Genomic DNA, 15,782 nt, shown 5'->3' with positions numbered 1-15,782 from the left:
AGGACCTTCTTCAGGTAATGGTTCGTCACAATCTTTCATCTTCAAGTACATGACATCTTCATCAGGAAAGTCAAACTTGAGAGATTGATATTCATTAATTGGTTGATGCGCCAAATGATCGGCGAGAATGCTTCCTTTGACCGCTTTTTGGGCACGGTATTCAATGTCATATTCGGATAACAGCATTTGCCATCGGGCAATCCTTCCTGTTAAGGCAGGCTTTTCAAAGACGTACTTGATCGGATCCATTCTGGAGATTAACCAAGTAGTATTGTTGATCATGTACTGGCGGAGACGTTTTGAAGCCCAAGCCAAAGCACAACACGTTTTTTCGAGCATGGAGTAACGAGACTCACAGTCTGTGAATTTCTTACTCAAGTAATAGATGGCATGCTCCTTCTTACCGGTTTCATCTTGCTGTCCAAGCATACAACCCATGGATTCTTCTAACACGGTAAGGTACATGATTAATGGTCTTCCTTCAACCGGAGGAATCAATATTGGTGGTTCTAACAGATACTCTTTGATACTGTCGAACGCTTTCTGGCAATCTTCAGTCCATACAGCCCCTTGATCTTTGCGGAGAAGCTTGAAAATCGGCCCACAAGTAGCAGTCATTTGAGAGATAAACCTGGAGATATAGTTCAATCGTCCGAGAAATCCTCTTACTTGCTTTTCAGTTTTTGGTGCAGGCATCTCTTGAATAGCTCTGACTTTGTCGGGATCTACTTCAATTCCTCTTTGGCTGACAATGAAACCCAAGAGTTTTCCAGATCTAACCCAAAAAGTACATTTGTTGGGATTCAAGCGAAGCTGATATTTCCTTAGTCGTTGAAACAACTTCAAAAGGTATTCAATATGTTCTTCTTCTGTGCTGGACTTGGCTATCATGTCGTCCACATAAACTTCAATTTCTTTATGCATCATGTCATGAAAGAGAGTAGTCATTGCCCTTTGGTAAGTTGCGCCTGCATTCTTTAATCCAAACGGCATCACTTTGTAGCAAAAGGTACCCCATGGGGTGATGAAAGATGTCTTCTCCATGTCTTCAGGGGCCATCTTGATCTGATTATAACCGGAGAAACCGTCCATGAAGGAAAAGACGTTGAACTTAGCGGTGTTATCAACCAGCATGTCGATATGTGGTAATGGAAAGTCATCTTTTGGACTGGCCTTGATCAAGTCACGGTAGTCAACACACATTCTGACTTTGCCATCTTTCTTTGGAACCGGCACTATGTTAGCCAACCATTGAGGATATTCTGAGGTGACAAGAAAACCTGCGTCGAGTTGCTTTTGAACTTCCACTTTGATCTTGTTAGCCATATCAGGGTGAGTCCTTCGTAATTTCTGCTTAACTGGCGGACATTCTGGCTTCAATGGCAAGTAATGCTGAACAATATTGGTATCCAACCCAGGCATGTCTTGGTAGGACCAGGCAAACACGTCAACATATTCTTTGAGAAGGTCTGTCAACTTACTCTTGACATCAGCATCAAGCAGCGATCCAATGGTCACTTCTTTTTTGTCTTCTTCAGAACCCAAGTTGATCTTTTCTAAAGGCTCTTTGTGAGGCAGAATGGCTCTTTCCTCGTGCTTAAGTAATCGAGAGATCTCGTCCGGGATCTCCTCTTCTTCCTCTTCTTCGGCTTCGAACACAGGAAACTCAAAGTTGGGAGAGGGCATAGGGTTATTGCATTCAATGGGTTTATCAATAGTAAATCTGCACATGTGATTTATATTTATTTCAGAAAATTCATGAATGCAAGTGTATGCAGATTTTTTTTGAAAAGTTTTTTTTTTGTTTTTTCGGTTTTTTAGGATTACCATTTCCAGAAAAAGCAAAAATAAAACATATAATGTAGGGAATTCAAAATGACACTTTATTTATGATTCATCTTTGAAACAAAGCCCTAAACACAAACTCATTTGTCTTGGGCAGGACAAAGAGGGAAAGTTTTAAAACAAAGCCCTATACACAAAGTTATTTGGGCGGAACATTTAAAAGCAAAGCCCTATAAAACATCTCTCTGCTTTGTGCAAGGCAGGAGGTCAAATTAACAGCGAGGTGATTACTTTGAGCGGCGAACAACATTCGTAACGTCGACAGCTTTCCAGTAGCAACGAACTCCTCTGTGTATTATGTATTCAGGAAAATTCTCCCCAGAATTATCTTCAGTATTGACATTGACCGCTGGTCGAGCAGGATTTGAAGGTCCTGGTTTGTCAACCTTGTTCTTTGTAGAATTGAAACGGTCTTCTTCTACTTCTTGAAGAGCATAAGACGAGTCACAATCTTCAAAATTTTCAGGGTGTTCTTCCCAGTCTTCAGGATGAAGAGACTCATTGTCAGCGACACTTTCCGAGTCAGTTGCGGGACCATCTTCCCCTTCATCTTCAAAAATGGCATTTATGTGATAATAACCATCTTCAGGATTATAAATCTTGGCAGATGCATTGAAGCTGAAATTTTCAGTAATTTCAGGCTGCTGAGAAAATTGACAAGGCTGATAAGCCTCTTCTGGTTGACTATTGCATTCAAAGGAATCTCCCCATCCAGTTGGTTGGATATCCTCAATCGCAATCTTTGAACTTCCAGGTGCAGTGTATTTCACCATGTAATCATATTTTCCACTTGGTTGTCCCAAGGTGTCCCAGATTTCTGCAGGAACAGGCTCAGTTTCTTTGCCTTTGGATTTCTCTGAAGGAGGATATGGTTCTTCCTGAGATATGTATCCCGAGTCATTGAGATAACATTTCCATTCTTCTTCAGTATCGGGTAAACCTTCTTCGATGCATTCTTCGATAAGGACATTAACCTCTTGAGGAATTGGATTAAGGAATCCTCCACTAATGAATGTTTCTTTGATCGGACGAAGGGTTTCATCCTTCTTGGTGCAGTTTGAGAATGTTGGTGAACATCCGAGACCTGCTCCAGTTTCATTCTTGGTCGGGATCACAACTTTCCCCCAGCCAGTGGTAGTTCCATCTTTCACTACTTTTACTGCCTCTTTGTAAGAAGAGATTGATGCATTCTTTTTGGAAGATTCGTCTTCTAAAGAGAGACCTTGGAATTGCGTTCCTTCCACATCATCGGCACTTATGAAAGAGAAATTGGATAAGTGGCTCACCATCAAAGCTTGTTCTCCACTTATTGTTACCAATTTTCCATTTGTTACAAATTTTAACTTTTGGTGGAGCGTAGAAGTTACTGCCCCCGCTTCATGGATCCATGGTCGTCCCAACAGACAGCTATAAGCAGCTTTGAATGTCCATGACCTGGAAGGTGATTTGAAATGTATGTGGACTAATTGTCATGGGAAGGTTAACTTCGCCGATAACAGATTTTCGCGATCCATCGAATGCTTTGACAACTACACCACTGAACTTCATAGGCATTCCTTGGTAAGACAAGCGAGCAAGAGTCGTCTTTGGCATCACATTCAAGGAAGATCCGGTGTCTACCAACACATTGGACAAAGAGTCTGACTGACAGTTCATAGAAATGTGCGAAGCAAGATTGTGATTTTTACCCTCCTCGGGGAGTTCTTCATCACAGAAGCTTAAATTGTTACAAGCTGTTATGTTGGCTATTATCCCATCAAAATGATCAACAGTCACATCATGATCTACAAAAGCTTGATCCAAGACCTTCATCAGGGCTTCCCTGTGTGCTTCAGAGTTTAAAAGCAATGAAAGTATTGAGATTTTTGAAGGAGTCTGCATAAGCTGATCCACAATCTTGTATTCACTTCTTTTGATAAGCTTCAAAATTTCATCAAAGTCATGATTGACATTGGTTCCACTGGATTGGCCAACATCAGTGTTTGTATTACTGACAGGAGTTTCCACAGGATTCCCCACTGGTGTATTGATAAGATTTTGCCCGGTTGTAGGAGCAACAGGTTGCTTTGAAGGTAGTGGAGTATACACACGTCCACTTCTTGTTACTCGACTCACATCAGCGATGTTCACGACAGATGAAAGAGTAGGTAAAGGAACTTTTTGTCCATTCTTTATCATTGTAGCATTGTAGTTGTATGGAACTGCCTTGTCAGAGTCATAGGAAACAGATCCAGGTAGACAAATGATCAAAGGAGCAACAGGAACCTTCGGCTTGTTGTAAGTAACTTCCATGCGCTCAGGCATGTTGAAATGAGGAACGATGACGTTAACTGTAGGCATTTCCGAGTTGATATCTGAGACTAAAAGCTCATGCGGATAACATCCTATCATGTTAACTTCATTTTCATCCCTATTTCTGTAGATCTGAATAGTACCATTATCCAACAGCACTTGGAGATCTCTTCTCACAATCGAACATCCGTGAGGATCTACACAACATATGCTACAGGAACCGTAGTGATGCTGGCGAAAATTCTGCCCTCGATAGAGAGTAGTGTGCATTTGTACCAAATCTGCTCTTGAGAAATTGATATTATAGACTCGGTATTGACCAGGACATCCATACACCATGTTTACAACATGCCCTCCATGATTGGGCAGCGGATTTGCTTGCACATTTGGATTCAAATTTCTGAAAGAGAGGAGATTAGATCTAACCAACCTCTGAACTTCATATTTCAAAGCTATGCAATGCTCAAGATCATGGCCAGGTGCTTCTTGATGATAAGGGCATGAGACCTCAACTTTGTACCACCATGGAAGTTTCTCAGGTACTGGTGGTGGTGCTTTAGTTTGAACAAGACCTCTTTCAATCAAAGCAGGGTACAATTCTGTGTAGGTCATTGGAATCGGATCAAACTGTGGAGCTCTTTGTACACGATTCTGATTATTGTTGAGCTGCTGAGCCTGTTGTCGAGGCTGTTGTTGCTGAAACTGAGGAGTGAATCCCGGATTTGGTGTTGTGTTAACGACTGGTGTGATAGAAGCAACCTGTCGCTGACGATTGACATTTCCTCTTGGCCTCCCTTGGGATACCATGTCAATACTTTGTTCTTTCTTCTTTGGGAAACCACTTCCGAACTTTTTGGTTCCACTTGAAGATCCACCTTCTTTAGTTAGGCGTCCGGTTCGGACTCCTTCTTCTAGACGCATCCCCATGTTTACCATTTCGGTGAAATCACTTGGAGCACTAGCAATCATGCGTTCATAATAAAACGGACTGAGAGTATTCAAGAAGATCTTTGTCATCTCTTTCTCTTTTAATGGTGGATTAATCTGAGCAGCAGTTTCTCTCCATCGTTGGGCATACTCTTTGAAAGCTTCATGGTCTTTCTGAGCCATGGATCGAAGCTGATCTCTGTCTGGAGCCATATCCGAGTTATACTTGTATTGTCGAACAAAGGCCTCACCTAGGTCATTGAATGTTCGAATATTAGTGCTATCCAAGCCTGTGTACCACTTCAGTGCGGCACCAGTTAAACTGTCTTGAAAGTAATGGATAAGCAACTGATGATTATCTGCATAAGTAGACATCTTTCTGGCATACATCACAAGATGACTTTGTGGACAAGAACTACCTTTGTACTTCTCAAAGTCTGGGACCTTGAACTTAGCAGGTATCTGTACACTGGGAACCAAACATAGTTCCTGGGCATTCTTTCCAAACAAATCTTTTCCACGGATGGCTTTGACTTCCAGCTGAATCTTGTTGAATTGTTCTTGGAGATCTCCTACAAGGCTTCGCTGATTTGTGCTATCACCCTGATCATGATAAATCTCATTGTCTCCGTAAGGAACAGTGTGAACCATAGGAGTCGGAACCGTCATAGTGGGTTGAGAAAGTGCCATAGTGACTTGAGAAAAAGTTACCCCCTGATTTGGAGTGAACAGTGAACTTTGTGCAGCGGGCGCTTCAGTTGTGGATGTTTGAACCCCAGAAACATTATGGCGGAAACCTGCACCAAAGCTGAAAGGCGTGCCCCAACCTTCTGGCATGGAGAAAGATGGAATGCTGAATGCAACCGTAGAAACTGGAGTAGTGACTTCAGATGTCACTGTTGCTTGACTGTTGGGTGGCGGAGGCTGATTCTGTGCGGCCATTAAGGAGTCAACCAGAGTAGTGAGACTTTCCAATTTTTCTTGAAGAGTGGTCACTGTACCACGGAGCTCAATATTCTCTTGTTCAGAGTGTTCCATTATTCTTCTTCTGCTTGAACGAGTATTGTATCTGTGATCTGATTGCGAGCGCGGTCGAGAAACTTTGAGACGCGACAGCTTGACGATCTAATGGAGAAAGATCCAAAAGATAAGACTCTATACAACAGACTCGATATGCAGAATGATGTATGCAAAAAAAAGTTTATGATTTTTTCCAAATATTTTAAAGATTATTTCCTTGCAAACATTGGAACACAAACTATTCTTTTATTGAATAAATGGGAAATGTTACAACATTGGAGCGTAGCTCCTTACAAAAGAAAATGATAAATAAAAAGCTAAACAATCCTAAGCATCTTCATCAGACGAGGAACCAAATGCATTGTGCAGCTTGAGCTTCATGATTTATTTCCCATAATAAGCTTTCAACTTGGCCTTTTCGGTCCTCAGCTTGTCAATCACATTCTTCCAGTCGTCAGGAGTTGGAGCGTTGCTCGTTGAACCTTCAAGATTTCTCTTGCTTTCTTTGATGTACCTTTTGATTGCTGCGCCTTTCTGACGAATCTTCTCATCTTTGCTCATGAGCCATCCATCTTGACGGTAAAGAGTTTCTTCGTGATCTTTCACTCGTTTCTTCAACCTTCTGTTTTCCACATCGGTCTTACGAAACTTTTCTTCCCAAGCATCTTTCTCTATCCTCATCTTGGCTAAAGTGTCTTGGTATTCCTCCATAGTGGGAATGTTGGGCAATTGAGATACTGCAGGGAACATGGGTTTTTCGTAAACATAAGGCATTTGAAACTCCTTTGCTCTTTTCTTTACCCAGCAGGTATAGGTGTCCACGGCAATGCAATTTCTCGCTTCACCTTTTTCTTTCCATCGGACGTCGTACCAAGCTCTTACCATTCTTGTTTTCAACCATTGAGGATCATCCCCTTCTTTGTAAAAGTAGCCTTCCACTGAGGGACCAATGGGTTTAGTTGAATTTGCATACCCGAGTTGTCGTCGGGCTAAGATCGGATTGTAGTTAATTCCTCCTTGTGTACCAATGAGGGGTACGTTGGCGAACTCTCCACAACTTTCAATGGTTTCTGTACCACAGTGAGCCAAGGTATACCAACGTGTATCATTATTAGTAAGAGACATAAGTCTTCGAGGCCAACGCAAGCCTTCTCGGTTTTCTGTGAAAATAGGAGACTCAGGTAAGTGTGAAACAATCCATTGGAACAACAGAGGTGCACAACATACAATGATTCCACCGCCTTGGCGATTCCTATGATGAACAGAGAAATACATGTCACCAAGCAAAGTCGGAACAGGATTTCCAATCAGAAAGACCTTTATGGCATTGGTATCAACAAAGTCGTTGACGTTGGGAAACAGAACTAACCCATAGATGAGCAGGGCTAGTACAGCTTCAAAAGCTATCATGCTACTAGTTTCGATGAAATCAAAGGCTTTCTTTATTAGGAAGTGTGAAGTTAAACCCGGGAGGTTTCCTTTGGTAGTCCAATTATTTTCTACTTCAGATTTCTTCAAGTGGATACTTGCCGCAATGACGTGTGACTTAGGAATGGCTTCCAAACCATTGAAGGGTATTTTGTCAGACACAGGAATACGCAAAAGATTGGCATATTCTTCCAAGGTCGGTACTAACTGGTAGTCTGGAAAGGTAAAACAACGGTAGACGGGATCATAGAACTGAACCAGAGTTTTGAGAAGTCCTTCATCAACATGAGTATTCAGGATAGGCAAAAGCTTTCCATAACTTTTCCTAAAATCTGGAGGATTTTGTACAAATGATGATAACTCTATCAGTTTTCCCACATCAGGCGCTTTGAAACCATATTTCTTGGTATGCCTCTTTACCTCTGCCATAACTTAATCCTAATGTTTGCAAAGAAAATTTCTCTAAATCTTTGGAAAAATCATGTTTTTATGGAAAAAAGATGGTTTTTTTTTTTGAATGTATGAATGCGTGGATGCATGAATGCCACATATTCAAACATGGTAAAACAGACATGGTAATACGAACATGGTAACACAAACATGGTACACAAACATGGTAACACAAACATGGTAACACATAGGTTCAAAGGTCCAGCGTCACGAGCATGAGGTCAGAGAACCAAAAATGGGATAGATCTAGTTAATCACCTGCACAACATGTTCTACTGATACGTCAGAGTCTACATTTTTCTTTCGGATATTACCGGCCTTCCACAATTCATCTCATGAGCCAGTAATATTCTCAAGAAAAACTCGTCTGAGTGTGGTTCTCCGCATGACAACTATCCAAGTCTTCACCTGGATCGTTTCTGCACCACGTCCTAATAAGGCCAGGATGGGTTGGGGTTCTACGGCCAACTCAGCTTCTACAGTTCAATGCAGCAATAATGTTTTCGCTACGAAACATGCTAAACATATATTACCAACAAGGAACCTCCACTGAGCGGACGGATTCTCACGTGCGCCTGCACATGACTATACCCTCCACCTAATTTCTTATGTGTACTTAATCCGGGTTAGGATTTGTCCATAATGTATCACTTGTAACAGAACCACGCAAGTAACAGAACCAGAACCACACATGTAACAAAAAATGAAATGAAAAATAAAGCAAATAGAATTAACCCTTCCTTTGGAAACAATAAAAAGATGGTCCCCAGTGAAGTCGCCATTTTTCTGTCGCGGGCGAAAAATCGTTTTGTTCCTCTTTTTTGTGGGATGAGACACCTGATGCCTTCTTTGGGCTCGAGTGCTCAAAAAAAAATGATTTTTCTTTTGTATCGACCAAACTTTTTATTGTTTCCAAAAGAGGAAAAGGAAAAAAGCTGCAATAACCTAAAAGTGGGGGGAGATCTTGGGTAAGAGGGTTGGTTATACGAAGGGAAGGTATTAGCACCCAACATATCTATAGTACTCTATAGGATTCTTTATTGTTTTTCATTCCATGTTACGGTGGAGGTTCTGTTGTGAAATAGGTGGGACCTAAGGTGTTTGTTTGATTATGCTCGCAAAGATCATCGCGATCCTCTGCATACATATCCCTTAGAGGGAATCAGAGCATCTGTAGCTCGGGGTCTACGGGTGCTAAGGTTTGAGTGGTTTTTTCTGTTTTGTTTTGCTCGCCAAGGATCGACCTTGTGCCTACGTATTCTCAAAGGGATGTTGAGAAAGTCAGAGCAATCGTAGTTCCCACTTATGCTAGTGGAAGCAAAGGATAAGAGACAAATGTCATCTAAATGTTCGATGTATCTAATCTATATCATCACATACATCTGTTTGTTTTTGTTTGAAAATCTTTTCATTATAAGCCCTGGGCCATGCCACTTATGGTGCTTAGAATGATAAAGATGTTTTTTGTTTGTTTAACCAGCCTTGTGGCAAAAACTTTCAATGAAGTCAGCCTTGTGACAAAAAGTTTTGATTAATCAGCCAGCCTTGTGGCAAAAGTTTCAATGAAGTCAGCCTTGTGACAAAAACTTTGATTAATCAGCCAGTATGGTGGCAAAACGGTTTGATTGATTAGCCAGCCTTGTGGCAAAAAGAAGTTTGATTGATTAGCCAGACTTGTGGCAAAAAAGTTTGATTGATTGATTGTTTGTGATGATATAGAAGAGATACTCCTATCATAGAGATGATAAATGTCTAATCTCCTAGGGTATTTGATTTGGATATTGGGGATGCTTATAAGAAGCCCGTGGGTCCTTGTACGAAGCCCAAGAGGAGGCTATCCGAGGGTCCTTGCATTGTAAGCCCAAGAGGAGGCTATGGGAGGGACAATCCAGGGTCCTTGCATTGTAAGCCCAAGAGGAGGCTATGGGAGGGTCACTCGTTTGTACAAAGCCCAAGGCGAGGCATGGTATAGTTGGTTTGAGCTCTTAGAGCGATTTCACCGGGAAACCATACTCTATGTCCTAACCTAAACTAGGTGAGATTCTTTGCACGAAGCCCAATAGGAGGCTATGGGGAACCTAGTGTTGTACTAAGTTGAACAAGCACACATATCACACATATGAACAAACATGAACAAGTATAAACAAACATGAACAGGTATGAACAATTATATATATGACAAATTGTGTGTATATAATGGAGTTTATGAAGGAAATATACCTGTAAGCATAATCCATTTGTATACACGGGGGCTCGGGACTTATACTCGAGGAGAAGTCCACTTGAGTTTATTCAAAGCTATGTAAACAGGTATTTACAAAGGGCTTGGGACTTATACCTACATGGAGGCCCATGGTATATTTTTTTGGCAAGATTTAAAGAAACCTTCATTTTTGGTTTGTTATTCAAAGTTAAAAAACAAACTGATCGAAGTATGTACAAAAAAGTGTATGTACAAAAAGGCGTACAATGAAATACCTAATTTCATGTACTGGAATGGGTATGTACAAAAGGGGCTCGGGACTTATACCTACATGGAGGCCCATGGTATATTTGAAAAGCTTTGAAATTGTTTTGTTAACAGACGCGTCGTTTGAAAAACGGTTTGAAAGTTTGTTTTGAAAGAAAGTTTATTTATTTTGAATAAAAAGACTGTGTAAAAAGAAAAAGGAGTGGGTCTTATACTCTCTAATATTCGAGAGGCCCCACTTCATTTTGAAAATCAATTGATCAATCAAATAGATTTAATCAATGGTTGCTTTTGAAAATCAAAAAGAAATGGTTTATCGTTTTTGAAAAAGAATCGTGATCGCTTGTTTTTAAAATGATTTGAATTTGACAAAAGTCAACTTAATTAAGTTAAAAACAAATTGTAATGCTTAATTAAGATCTAAGTGATTAGGGTTTGATCACAAAAATATTTACAAGTGATTAGGTTAAAAATTAAATGAAAAAAACAATATTTAAAGTATTTGAAAACACTTAAAAATATGTCATTTTAAACCTAATTAAAAACATATTAAATAAATCTTTTTTGGTGATTTTTTTTAATATTGTCAAAATAGGTATATTAAATAAGAAGTGTGCAAAAAATGAATAAAAAATGAGTTAATTTGATTGGTTGAATTAATGGTTGAAGTTGTGTAAAAAACCAAAGAAAATAAGTGATAAAAAGAAGGGTTTGGTCCCATAGGGACTTGAACTCGTGACCTTGAGGTCACCAACTAAAACACTTGCCAACTGAGCTGCGCGCGCAGCTTGTAATTTACACGATTTGGTTTAATTATATTTTAAAATGAATCATTTGAATTTCCTGAACAAAAAATGGCGCCAAGAACACACCCTAATTTGATTTTTGAAAATCTTTGAAACTGGATTGTTTTGATCGAGTAGATAGTCTATCTCACTCGGTTTTTCACAAGGAACATGATGGTGATCCTTAATTTCATTTATTTCCACTCTAAGGTCATCAATTTTCGCATGAACATGAAGAACCCTAGAACTGAAATTCAATGTAAAATCGTGTATGATCATGATATGATGCAATTGATTGAGGGTCAATGATCCTCATAGGTGCAGAAACAAGATGGTATATCAATATTTCATTTATGATGCATGGAGAATAGAGTTTGAAGTTCATGAACACTTACCTTAAAAACGGCACAACTGGAAATCGAATTCTTCAGTAGAGGTGTTACAGAAGTTGTTTGATGATCTGGATAGCTTCAATGGACCTTATGGAAGGTGTCTGGATGCTTGGAACCATCTGAATTCATCTGGGCATGGTCATGGTACCCGATCTGCATAAGCTTCAAGAGTGAATCGAATTTGATGATTCTGAGGTTATTGGCTATATGTGATGGATTGGATAGTTCATATGTGATATATGGATGATGTTAGAAGTGATAGTTTGGACAGAATTGAGCCTGAATGAAAATTGGCATGATAAGTCTTATGTTATGCATATTTGAGAAGTGATGTAGTGATTTTGAGTTTTGGGGTGATTTGAGGTGTGTGAATGATTCAAACACATCATGTATGATGTTTATGAGATGTTAGAATCATTACTTTGGCCAGAACTTCAAGGGTTTGGAGGTTGGGATTTCTTCCTCACTTTGAAACTTAAAACTTGCAATTCAAGAAAGAAAGAGAAAACCTATCTTTTGTGAGGTTTTGGTGTGATTTTGAATGAGGTAAGGACCTCTATTTATAGGCCAAGAGTTCTGAATACAAGGCTCTTGCAAGTTGCTTCAAAGTTTGATGATTTGGCTTAAGGGATAGAAAGGAATCTTTTACATTAAATGCATATGGTTAAAGTTACTAAACCATGGTTAAATTCCAAGCTTCCTATCCTCTTCCATTCTGATCTTCAAATCAGAAAATATCATTCAATTATTGCTTCTATGCATCATTACTTGGTCCATTTGGCAATTTGGTTCATAACTTTGGCAAAATGACTTGAAATTTCAAGTGAAAAGTTCACTAATGGCAAAATTCAAAACCATAGCTACACTCCATATTTTTTTATGCTCTTGGACATTTTGGAAAGCTCATATTACACACTTCAAAACCCTAGTTGAAAGTTTCTTCAAGACCTTTAAGGAAATGGGTGAAAAAGATCCATGAAGTTTGAAGAAAATGAGATTTCAAGTGAAGTTTTCAAAAAGTACCAACTTTGAAGCACCATATCTCTTAAATGGTTGATCTTATGGAAAAATTTTATATGTGTCAAAGTTGTTTATTGGATCAAAATCTACAACTTTCATGTTGGAAGTTTTTTTCAGTTTGTAGGTGAAATTTTGAGAAATTCCCTTCCAAAGTTTGGAAAAAACCATGAAAAACACTTAGAAATTTTTCTAAGTATGAAAAGTCAAACTTTTGACTTTTTGATTCTTGATTGATTTTCTTGATTTTTTTTGATCAAATGACTTCATATATCACATATTGATGATTTAAAACTTCAAAAGTCATGGTTGACCAAAATTCCCCAAAAGTCAATGGTGATCTTGTACAGTTGACTTTTTCTGACGAATCGCGTTTCTGGAGATTTCAAGTGAACCAAGACATCCTCATCAAAGTAATGGTATGAAAGGATAATATTGAGGCATTAGAGGATATTGAACCATAGTTTGAGTTGTGGCCCCATGTCCTGATTAAAAAGTCAGTTGTTCAGATGAATTAGGTCAAAAACCCTAATTGTCGACCAGATGAAATTGATGACTGTAGATCTTGAATTGAGATGTAATTTCCATTGGATGTTGTCATAGGGATTATTTGAAGATGATTGAAACCTTTGATTGACTTCCTGGGGATTTTTAGGGTTTCCCAAATGTGATCCCTGATTTCAGTCCCTGATAGTTCAAAACCCTGATCTGAGGATTTGTCTGATCAATCTTTGTGTAGGAGATGTCTTGAGCCAATGGATTAGGTCAAAATGATGCACTTGGGGTCTTGAGGTCATGTCCCAAGCCATTAGGTCAACTTCTGAGCAAAAGTCAGGAGTGTGCTGCCTTCAGTCAAAACCCTAATTCAGTCGATTCAAAGCTGTTGAGTTTGTTGAAGTGAATCTCTGAGGACCAAATGTTGATTATTGATGAAGATAGTTCTTTTGATATGGAGGGAGAACAAAACCCTAATTGGTTGTTACTTGTACTGATGAGTGATTTCTTGATTAAACCCTGCTGAGTCACAAGTAGCAAACACAAGCTATGCAATTTGTTAGAGATGCAAATGATGTATATGCAGATGATATGAGGTGGTATCTTAGGTCAAAAATTGGGGTATGACACTAAGTTCGGGGGGTAATTTATGCAAAGGGAAGGTGTAAGGCACCCTTTGCATCCATGGTTTTCCATGGGCTCTTAATTGCTTTGCTTGCTCGTTTTCAGAAAATGTAGATGAAAGTGGAAAAATGGACTTTAGCTCGTAAATGAGCGTAGCCAGCTTTTGAAGAATTTTGAGAAAGAATATAGAAAATAGAGCATGGCAAGGCAATTAGGGGCAATTACCTTAAACTCAGATGATAGGTCTCTTTTTAGCCTTTCAGAATGAAAGGGTCTATCCTTGCCATAAGAGGGCAGGAAGCCTTTCGTTTGGAGGTAGAAGGGTCATCGAAATATCCTTCGCCATGAGACTGACCCATGCCATAGAGAGGCAGGTAGTCTAAGGGGAAGGACCAGAATAGCCTTTCGTAGGCAACCAGAAGATACCTCAGCCTTTTCCGTAGGCAACTTCCGAGGGTCGAGGTCATGTTAGTGTATCGAAGGCAGCATCATTAGGGACCATGACCTTTAATCGAGGCAACATGGCTGAGGTATCCTCGTATTCGAGGGACTGGCTATTCTGCAAAAATACAAGGCAACAAGGCAACAGGCAACAAGGCAACAGAGAGGTTACCCCAAAAGTGTGCGTGGGTGCAACAATCACGTGGTTAATTCGATTAAATTATCTTGTAATTAATGAGGCTAATTCAATTCAAGGTCGCACTCCCTAAATTACTAACCACGCAGTATAATATAAAGCAATAATAATAGCAATATGGGGAAGGGGACAATGAAACCAGCGGATCCCTTAATAGGGTTTGGCATAAGTAATAATTAAACAAGAAATATCAGGGTTTAGGGTTACCGATACTCATAACTTTGGCAATTGACAAACCCTGAAGATTGGAAAAGAAAGAATAAACAAAGAAAGGGTGAGGGCATTATCAGTTCGGAGGCAAATACGACTAACCCAAATCACAAATAAAAAGGCAAATGAAATTAAAATCAATAGATAAAGACTCAGCTTTGAATTTGATCTGATAGGGTTTGTAGTCGGAAGCAAAATCCTGTTGCTAACCCTGAAAAGGTTTGACAAAGGCAAAGGAAAGAAAGTGAGTGTAGAAAGAGTCCATTGACTTTTGAAGATAAAACCATAATTTTAAATCAAAGAGGCAAAATAACAAATATTTAAATAAGTATAGAGTCAGGACTTAGCTTTGGTTCGTTGAAGGCGCGTAGTCGGAGGATCTTGGTTAACCCTGACAATTAGGCAGGAAGAAGAGAAATCTTAGTGCATTCACTGATCTACAACCCTTGAAGGTGCATGATGGACTAGCACTTCAGCCCCCTTTGGATTTTCGTTAGGGAGATGAATTTGCGAATATCCACGAGAGTAGTTTAAACGGCTCGAATGTAACTCGCAATGAACAAGAAGATATGAGTAAAAAAATGAACAAATACAATTGCAGAGAAATCTAACAATTAAATTACAAGAAGTAAAATTAAACATTTTGTTTTTGTTTTTATGAGAGATAACAATCTAATTCTAAGATAGGAAAAATATGTTTATTAATTTGACTATATAAAAAACTAATTCTAACATATTTACCATAAAATATATTATTTGTTTTATATCATGAAAGTTGTATCAATAAAAAAACGTAAACTAAACTAATTATAAGTTTAATTAATTATGATAAAAAAACTAAACAAAAAAAGTCTAAGGTGGGGCGGTGCATCTTCATGTGCTCAGGGAGTACATTTTGACTTTTCAACTCAAACTTTTACTCCAATGAATAATCGACACATGGTATGATTTTAAGAGGAAAAACAAAAAATTAAAGAATTAAATTAGATTAAAACAACACACATATATCAGGGATTAAAAAACACAAGAGTCCAATTTCCTCTTCTTTTTCTTCACGTTTTTTCTTGTCTCTAAGATCTCTCACCAAACACCACATGACAACATTTTAACACAAAATCAATAACAACAACAACAACAAAAAAGACATGGAACTTCAAGCACAACCAAGACAAACATGGAGATTACCAAAT

Source organism: Vicia villosa, linkage group LG1, assembly GCF_029867415.1.
Source record: "Vicia villosa cultivar HV-30 ecotype Madison, WI linkage group LG1, Vvil1.0, whole genome shotgun sequence".
Taxonomy (NCBI): domain Eukaryota; kingdom Viridiplantae; phylum Streptophyta; class Magnoliopsida; order Fabales; family Fabaceae; genus Vicia; species Vicia villosa.
The sequence above is the reverse complement of the archived record's forward strand: the minus strand, read 5'-3'. Positions refer to the sequence as shown.